An 8,004-nucleotide genomic window follows, 5' to 3' on the forward strand; every position below is an offset into this window, starting at 1 on the left:
CAGTGTAGAGGGAGCTTTACTCTGTATCTAACCCCGTGCTGTACCTGTCCTGGGAGTGTTTGATGGGGACAGTGTAGAGGGAGCTTTACTCTGTATCTAACCCCGTGCTGTACCTGTCCTGGGAGTGTTTGATGGGGACAGTGTAGAGGGAGCTTTACTCTGTATCTAACCCCGTGCTGTACCTGTCCTGGGAGTGTTTGATGGGGACAGTGTAGAGGGAGCTTTACTCTGTATCTAACCCCGTGCTGTACCTGCCCTGGGAGTGTTTGATGGGGACAGTGTCGAGGGAGCTTTACTCTGTATCTAACCCCGTGCTGTACCTGCCCTGGGAGTGTTTGATGGGGACAGTGTAGAGGGAGCTTTACTCTGTATGTAACCCCGTGCTGTACCTGTCCTGGGAGTGTTTGATGGGGACAGTGTAGAGGGAGCTTTACTCTGTATGTAACCCCGTGCTGTCCCTGTCCTGGGAGTGTTTGATGGGGACAGTGTAGAGGGAGCTTTACTCTGTATCTAACCCCGTGCTGTACCTGTCCTGGGAGTGTTTGATGGGGACAGTGTAGAGGGAGCTTTACTCTGTATCTAACCCCGTGCTGTACCTGTCCTGGGAGTGTTTGATGGGGACAGTGTAGAGGGAGCTTTACTCTGTATCTAACCCCGTGCTGTACCTGTCCTGGGAGTGTTTGATGGGGACAGTGTAGAGGGAGCTTTACTCTGTATCTAACCCCGTGCTGTACCTGTCCTGGGAGTGTTTGATGGGGACGGTGTAGAGGGAGCTTTACTCTGTATCTAACCCCGTGCTGTACCTGTCCTGGGAGTGTTTGATGGGGACAGTGAGATGGTTTTTGTTGCTCCCACACTCTGAGGGAGTGCTGCATGTGAATACTGAGGGAATGGGAGATACTGATGTATATGCTGATTCGTTTGTGGCTATTTGCTCTGTTAATATTAAAGGAAATTGTAAACGCTGACAGTTGTTCTCTCGTCCCCTTCGTCCACCTTGTCTCTCTCTTCCTTCTATCTCTATGTCCGTGTTTCTCGCAGCTGACCATTTACTGATGGCCTGGAGTCTCCATTCAGCTCTGACCCCTCTCCCATTCTCCCCCAATCCCTGTGGGAGCGAGTCCCACATTCTCCCCCACACCCCGTGGGAGCGAATCCCACATTCCCCCCACTCCCTTTGGGAGCGAGTCCCACATTCTCCCCACTCTCCGTGGGAGCGAGTCCCACATTCTCCCCCACACCCCGTGGGAGCGAGTCCCACATTCCCCCCCACTCCCTGTGGGAGTGAGTCCCACATTCTCCCCACTGGCCGTGAGAGCGAGTCCCACATTCTCCCCACTCCCTTTGGGAGCGAGTCCCACATTCTCCCCACTCTCCGTGGGAGCGAGTCCCACATTCTCCCCCACACCCCGTGGGAGCGAGTCCCATATTCTCCCCACTCCCCGTGGGAGCGAGTCCCACATTCTCCCCCACTCCCCGTGGGAGCGAGTCCCATATTCTCCCCACTCCCTGTGGGAGCAAGTCCCACATTCTCCCCACTCATAGAACATAGACATAGAACAGTACAGCACAGAACAGGCCCTTCGGCCCTCAATGTTGTGCCGAGCCATGATCACCCTACTCAAACCCACGTATCCACCCTATACCCGTAACCCAACAACCCCCCCCATTAACCTTACCATTAGGACACTAAGGGCAATTTATCATGGCCAATCCACCTAACCCGCACATCTTTGGACTGTGGGAGGAAACCGGAGCACCCGGAGGAAACCCACGCGCACACGGGGAGGATGTGCAGACTCCACACAGACAGTAACCCAGCCGGGAATCGAACCTGGGACCCTGGAGCTGTGAAGCATTTATGCTAACCACCATGCTACCCTGCTGGAAGGTGGGAGCGTGTCCCACATTCTCCCCACTCCCCGTGGGAGCGAGTCCCACATTCTCCCCACTCCCCATGGGAGCGAGTCCCACATTCTCCCCACTCCCCATGGGAGCGAGTCCCACATTCTCCCCACTCCCCGTGGGAGCGAGTCCCACATTCTCCCCCACTCCCCATGGGAGCGAGTCCCACATTCTCCCCACTCCCAGTGGGAGCGAGTCCCACATTCTCCCCACTCCCCGTGGGAGCGAGTCCCACATTCTCCCCACTCCCCGTGGGAGAGAGTCCTACATTCTCCCCACTCCCCTTGGGAGCGAGTCCCACATTTCCCCTGACCCTTGGGAGCGAGTCCCACATTCTCCCCCACTCCCTGTGGGAGCGAGTCCCACATTCTGCCCATTCCCCGTGGGAGCGAGTCCCACATTCTCCCCCACTCCCTTTGGGAGCGATTCCCACATTCTCCCCCACTCCCTGTGGGAGCGAGTCCCAAATTCTCCCATTCGTGGGAGCGAGTCCCAAATTCTCCCATTCGTGGGAGCGAGTCCCAAATTCTCCCATTCGTGGGAGCGAGTCCCACATTCTCCCCACTCCCCATGGGAACGAGTCCCACATTCTCCCCACTCCCCGTGGGAGCGAGTCCCACATTCTCCCCACTCCCCGTGGGAGCGAGTCCCACATTCTCCCCACTCCCCGTGGGAGCGAGTCCACATTCTCCCCCACTCCCTGTGGGAGCGAGTCCCACATTCTCCACCACTCCCCGTGGGAGCGAGTCCCACATTCTCCCCACTCCCTGTGGGAGCGAGTCCCACATTCTCTCCATTCCCCGTGGGAGCAAGTCCCATATTCTCCCCTTCGTGGTAGCGATTCCCACATTCCCCCCACTCCCCGTGGGAGCGAGTCCCACATTCCCCCCACTCCCCGTGGGAGCGAGTCCCACATTCTCCCCACTCCCAGTGGGAGTGCGAGGCCCACATTCTCCCCCACTCCCTTTGGGAGCGATTCCCACATTCTCCCCCACTCCCTGTGGGAGCGAGTCCCAAATTCTCCCATTCGTGGGAGCGAGTCCCAAATTCTCCCATTCGTGTGAGCGAGTCCCACATTCTCCCCACCCTCCGTGGGAGCGAGTCCCACATTCTCCCCACTCCCATGGGAACGAGTCCCACATTCTCCCCACTTCCCGTGGGAGCGAGTACCACATTCTCCCCACTCCCTGTGGGAGCGAGTCCCACATTCTCCCCACTCCCCGTGGCAGCGAGTCCCAAATTCTCCCCACTCCCCGTGGGAGCGAGCCCACATTCTCCTTACTCCCCGTGGGTGCGATTCCCACATTCTCCCCCACGCACCGTGGGAGCGAGTCCCACATTCTCCCCCACTCCCCGTGGGAGCGAGTCCCACATTTTCCCCCACGCACCGTGGGAGCGAGTCCCACATTCTCCCCCACTCCCCGTGGGAGCGAGTCCCACATTCTCCCCCACTCCCCGTGGGTGCGATTCCCACATTCTCCCCCACGCACCGTGGGAGCGAGTCCCACATTCTCCCCCACTCCCCGTGGGAGCGAGTCCCACATTCTCCCCCCCTCCCTGTGGGAGCGAGTCCCAAATTCTCCTCAATTCCCTTGGGAGAGAGACCAATATTCTCCGCACTCCCTGTGGGAGCGAGTCCCAAATTCTCCTCAATTCCCTTGGGAGAGAGACCAATATTCTCCGCACTCCCTGTGGGAGTGAGTCCCACATTCTCCCCACTCCCCATGGGAGCGAGTCCCACATTCCCCCAAGTCTCCGTGGGAGCGAGTCCCACATTCTCTGCCCACCTCCCCGTGGGAGAGAGTCCCACATTCTCCCCACTCCCTGTGGGAGTGAGTCCCACATTCTCCCCACTCCCGTGGAGCGAGTCCCACATTCTCCCCACTCCCCCGTGGGAGCGAGTCCCACATTCTCCCCCACTTCCTGTGGGAGCGAGTCCCACATTCCCCCCAATCCCAGTGGGAGCAAGTCCCACATTCTCCCCCACTTCCAGTGAAGCGAGACCCACATTCTCCCCACTCACCGTGGGAGCGAGACCCACATTCTCCCCACTCCCCGTGGGAGCGATTCCCACATTCTCCCCACTCGCTGTGGGAGCGAGTCACACATTCTCCCCACTCGCTGTGGGAGCGAGTCACACATTCTCCCCACTCGCTGTGGGAGTGAGTCCCACATTCTCCCCACTCCCCGTGGGAGCAAGTCCCACATTCTCCCCACACCGAGTGGGAGCGAGTCCCACATTCTCCCCACTCCCCGTGGGAGCGTGTCCCACATTCTCCCCACTCCCCTTGGGAGCGAGTCCCACATTCTCCCCACTCCCCGTGGGAGCGTGTCCCACATTATCCCCACTCTCCGTGGGAGCGTGTCCCACATTCTCCCCACTCCCCTTGGGAGCGAGTCACACATTCTCCCCTTCGTGGGAGCGAGTACCAAATTCTCCCCACGCTCCGTGAGCGAGTCCCACATTCTCCCAACTCCCCGTGGGAGCGCGTCCCACATTCTCCCCACCCTGTGAGAGCGAGTCCCACATTCTCCCCACTCCCCGTGGGAGCGAGTCCAAGATTCTCCCCACGCACCGTGGGAGCGAGTCCCACATTTTCCCCTTTGTGGGAGCGAGTCCCAGATTCTCCCCACTCCCAGTGGGAGCGAGTCCCACATTCTCCCCCCTCCCTGTGGGGGCGAGTCCCACATTCTCCCCACTCCCCGTGGGAGCGAGTCCCACATTCTCCCCACACCCTGTGTGAGCTAGTCCCAAATTTTCCTCACTTCCCTTGGGAGGGAGTCCCACATTCTCCCCACTCACTGTGGGAGCGAGTCCCACAGTCTCCCACTTCCCGGGAGCGAGTACCACATTCTCCCCACTTCCCGGGAGCGAGTCCCACATTCTCCCCCAAGTCTCCGTGGGAGCGAGTCCCACATTCTCCCCACTCCCTGTGGAAGCGAGTCCCACATTCTCCCCACTCCCTGTGGGAGAGTGTCCCACATTTCCCCCACTCCCTGTGGGAGTGAGTCCCACATTCTTCCAACTCCCCGTGGGAGCGAGTCCCACATTCTCCCCACTCCCCGTGGGAGCGAGTCCCACATTCTCCCCACTCCCCGTGGGAGCGCGTCCCACATTCTCCCCACTCCCCGTGGGAGCGAGTCCCACATTCTCCCCACTCCACATGGGAGCGAGTCCCACATCTCCCCCATCTCCCGTGGGAGCGAGTCCCACATTCTCCCCACTCCCCATGGGAGCGAGTCCCACATTCTCCCCACTCCCTGTGGGAGCGAGTCCCACATTCTCCCCCACTCCCCGTGGGAGCGAGTCCCACATTCTCCCCACTCTTCCCTGTGGAGACGAGTCCCAAATTCTCCCCACTCCCTGTGGGAGTGAGTCCCACATTCTCCCCACTCGCCATGGGAGCAAGCCACACATTCTCCCCCAATCCAAGTGGGAGCGAGTCCCACATTCTCCCCATCCCCGTGGGAGTAGTCCACATTCTCCCAACTCCCCTGGGAGGCGAGTCCCACATTCTCCCCACTCCCCTGGGCGCGAGTCCCACATTCTCCCCACTCCCCGTGGGAGCGAGTCCCACATTCTCCCACTCCCCGTGGGAGCGAGTCCCACATTCTCCCCCACTCCCCTGGGAGCGAGTCCCACATTCTCCCCACTCCCGTGGGAGCGAGTCCCACTTTCTCCCCACACCCCGTTGGAGCGAGTCCCACATTCCCACACTCCCGAGGGAGCGAGTCCCACATTCTCCGCACTCCCCGTGGGAGCGAGTCCCACATTCTCCCCACAACCAGTTGGAGCGAGTCCCACATTCTCCCCCCACTCCCCGTGGGAGCGAGTCCCATATTCTCCCCCACTCCCTGTGGGAGCGAGCCCCACATTCTCCCCACAACCCGTTGGAGCGAGTCCCACATTCTCCCCACTACCAGGGAGCGAGTCCCACATTCTCCCCACTCCCAGGGAGCGAGTCCCACATTCTCCCCACTCCCTGTGGGAGCGAGTCCCACATTCCCCCACACCCCGAGGGATCGAGTCCCACATTCTCCCCACTCCCAGGGAGCGAGTCCCACATTCTTCCACTCCCTGTGGGAGCGAGTCACACATTCTACCCACTCCCCGGGAGCGAGTCCCACATCTCCCCCCACTCCCCAGGAGCGAGTCCCACATTCTCCCCACTCCCTGTGGGAGCGAGTCCCACATTCTTCCCACTCCCCGTGGGAGCGAGTCCCACATTCTCCCCCACTCCCCGTGGGAACGAGTCCCACATTCTCCCCACTTCCCATGGGAGAGAGACCCACATTCTCCCCCACTCCCTGTGGGAGCGAGTCCCACATTCTCCCCACTCCCTGTGGGCGAGAGTCCCACATTCTCCCCACTCCCTGTGGGAGCGAGTTCCACATTCTCGCCCACTCCCCGGGAGAGCGAGTCCCACATTTTCCCCACTCCCTGTGGGAGCAAGTCCATCATTCTCCCCATTCCCCATTGCAGCGAGTCCCACATTCTCCCCATTCCCCGTGGGAGCGCGTCCCACATTCCCCCCACTCCCCGTGGGAGCGAGTCCCACATTCTCCCCACTCAACATGGGAGCGAGTCCCACATTCTCCCCATTCTCCTTGGGAGCGAGTCCCACATTCTCCCATTTGTGGGAGCGAGTCCCACATTCTCCCCACTCCCCGGGAGCGAGTCCCACGTTCTCCCCATTCCCCGTGGGAGCGAGTCCCTCATTCTCCCAACTCCCCGTGGGAGCGCGTCCCACATTCTCCCCCACTCCCTGTGGGAGCGAGTCCCACATTCTCCCCACTCCCCGTGGGAGAGAGTCCCACATTTCCCCCACTCCCTGTGGGTGTGAGTCCCACATTCTCCCCACTCCCCGTGGGAGCGAGTCCCACATTCTCCCCACTCCCCCGTGGGAGCGAGTCCCACATTCTCCCCCACTTCCTGTGGGAGCGAGTCCCACATTCCCCCCAATCCCAGTGGGAGCAAGTCCCACATTCTCCCCCACTTCCAGTGAAGCGAGACCCACATTCTCCCCAGTCCCTGTGGGAGCGATTCCCACATTCTCCCCAGTCCCCGTGGGAGCGATTCCCACATTCTCCCCACTCGCTGTGGGAGCGAGTCACACATTCTCCCCACTCGCTGTGGGAGCGAGTCACACATTCTCCCCACACCGCGTGGGAGCGAGTCCCACATTCTCCCCACTCCCCGTGGGAGCGTGTCCCACATTCTCCCCACTCCCCTTGGGAGCGAGTCACACATTCTCCCCTTCGTGGGAGCGAGTACCAAATTCTCCCCACGCTCCGGGAGCGAGTCCCACATTCTCCCACTCCCCGTGGGAGCGCGTCCCACATTCTCCCCACCCTGTGAGAGCGAGTCCCACATTCTCCCCACTCCCCGTGGGAGGGAGTCCAAGATTCTCCCCACTCCCCGTGGGAGCGATTCCCACATTCTCCCCCACGCACCGTGGGAGCGAGTCCCACATTTTCCCCTTTGTGGGAGCGAGTCCCAGATTCTCCCCACTCCCAGTGGGAGCGAGTCCCACATTCTCCCCCCTCCCTGTGGGAGCGAGTCCCACATTCTCCCCACTCCCCGTGGGAGCGAGTCCCACATTCTCCCCACACCCTGTGTGAGCTAGTCCCAAATTTTCCTCACTTCCCTTGGGAGGGAGTCCCACATTCTCCCCACTCACTGTGGGAGCGAGTCCCACATTCTCCCCACTCCCCGTGGGAGCGAGTCCCACATTCTCCCCACTCCCGTGGGAGCGAGTCCCACATTCTCCCCACTCCCGTGGGAGCGAGTCCCACATTCTCCCCCACTCCCCGTGGGAGCGAGTCCCACATTCTCCCCACTCCCCGTGGGAGCGAGTCCCACATTCTCCCCACTCCCGTGGGAGCGAGTCCCACATTCTCCCCACTCCCCGTGGGAGCGAGTCCCACATTCTCCCCCACTCCCCGTGGGAGCGAGTCCCACATTCTCCCCCACTCCCCGTGGGAGCGAGTCCCACATTCTCCCCACTCCCCTGTGGGAGCGAGTCCCACATTCTCCCCACTCCCCGTGGGAGCGAGTCCCACATTCTCCCCACTCCCCTGTGGAGCGAGTCCACATTC

The sequence above is a fragment of the Scyliorhinus canicula genome, unplaced genomic scaffold (genome assembly GCF_902713615.1).
Source record: "Scyliorhinus canicula unplaced genomic scaffold, sScyCan1.1, whole genome shotgun sequence".
NCBI lineage: Eukaryota > Metazoa > Chordata > Chondrichthyes > Carcharhiniformes > Scyliorhinidae > Scyliorhinus > Scyliorhinus canicula.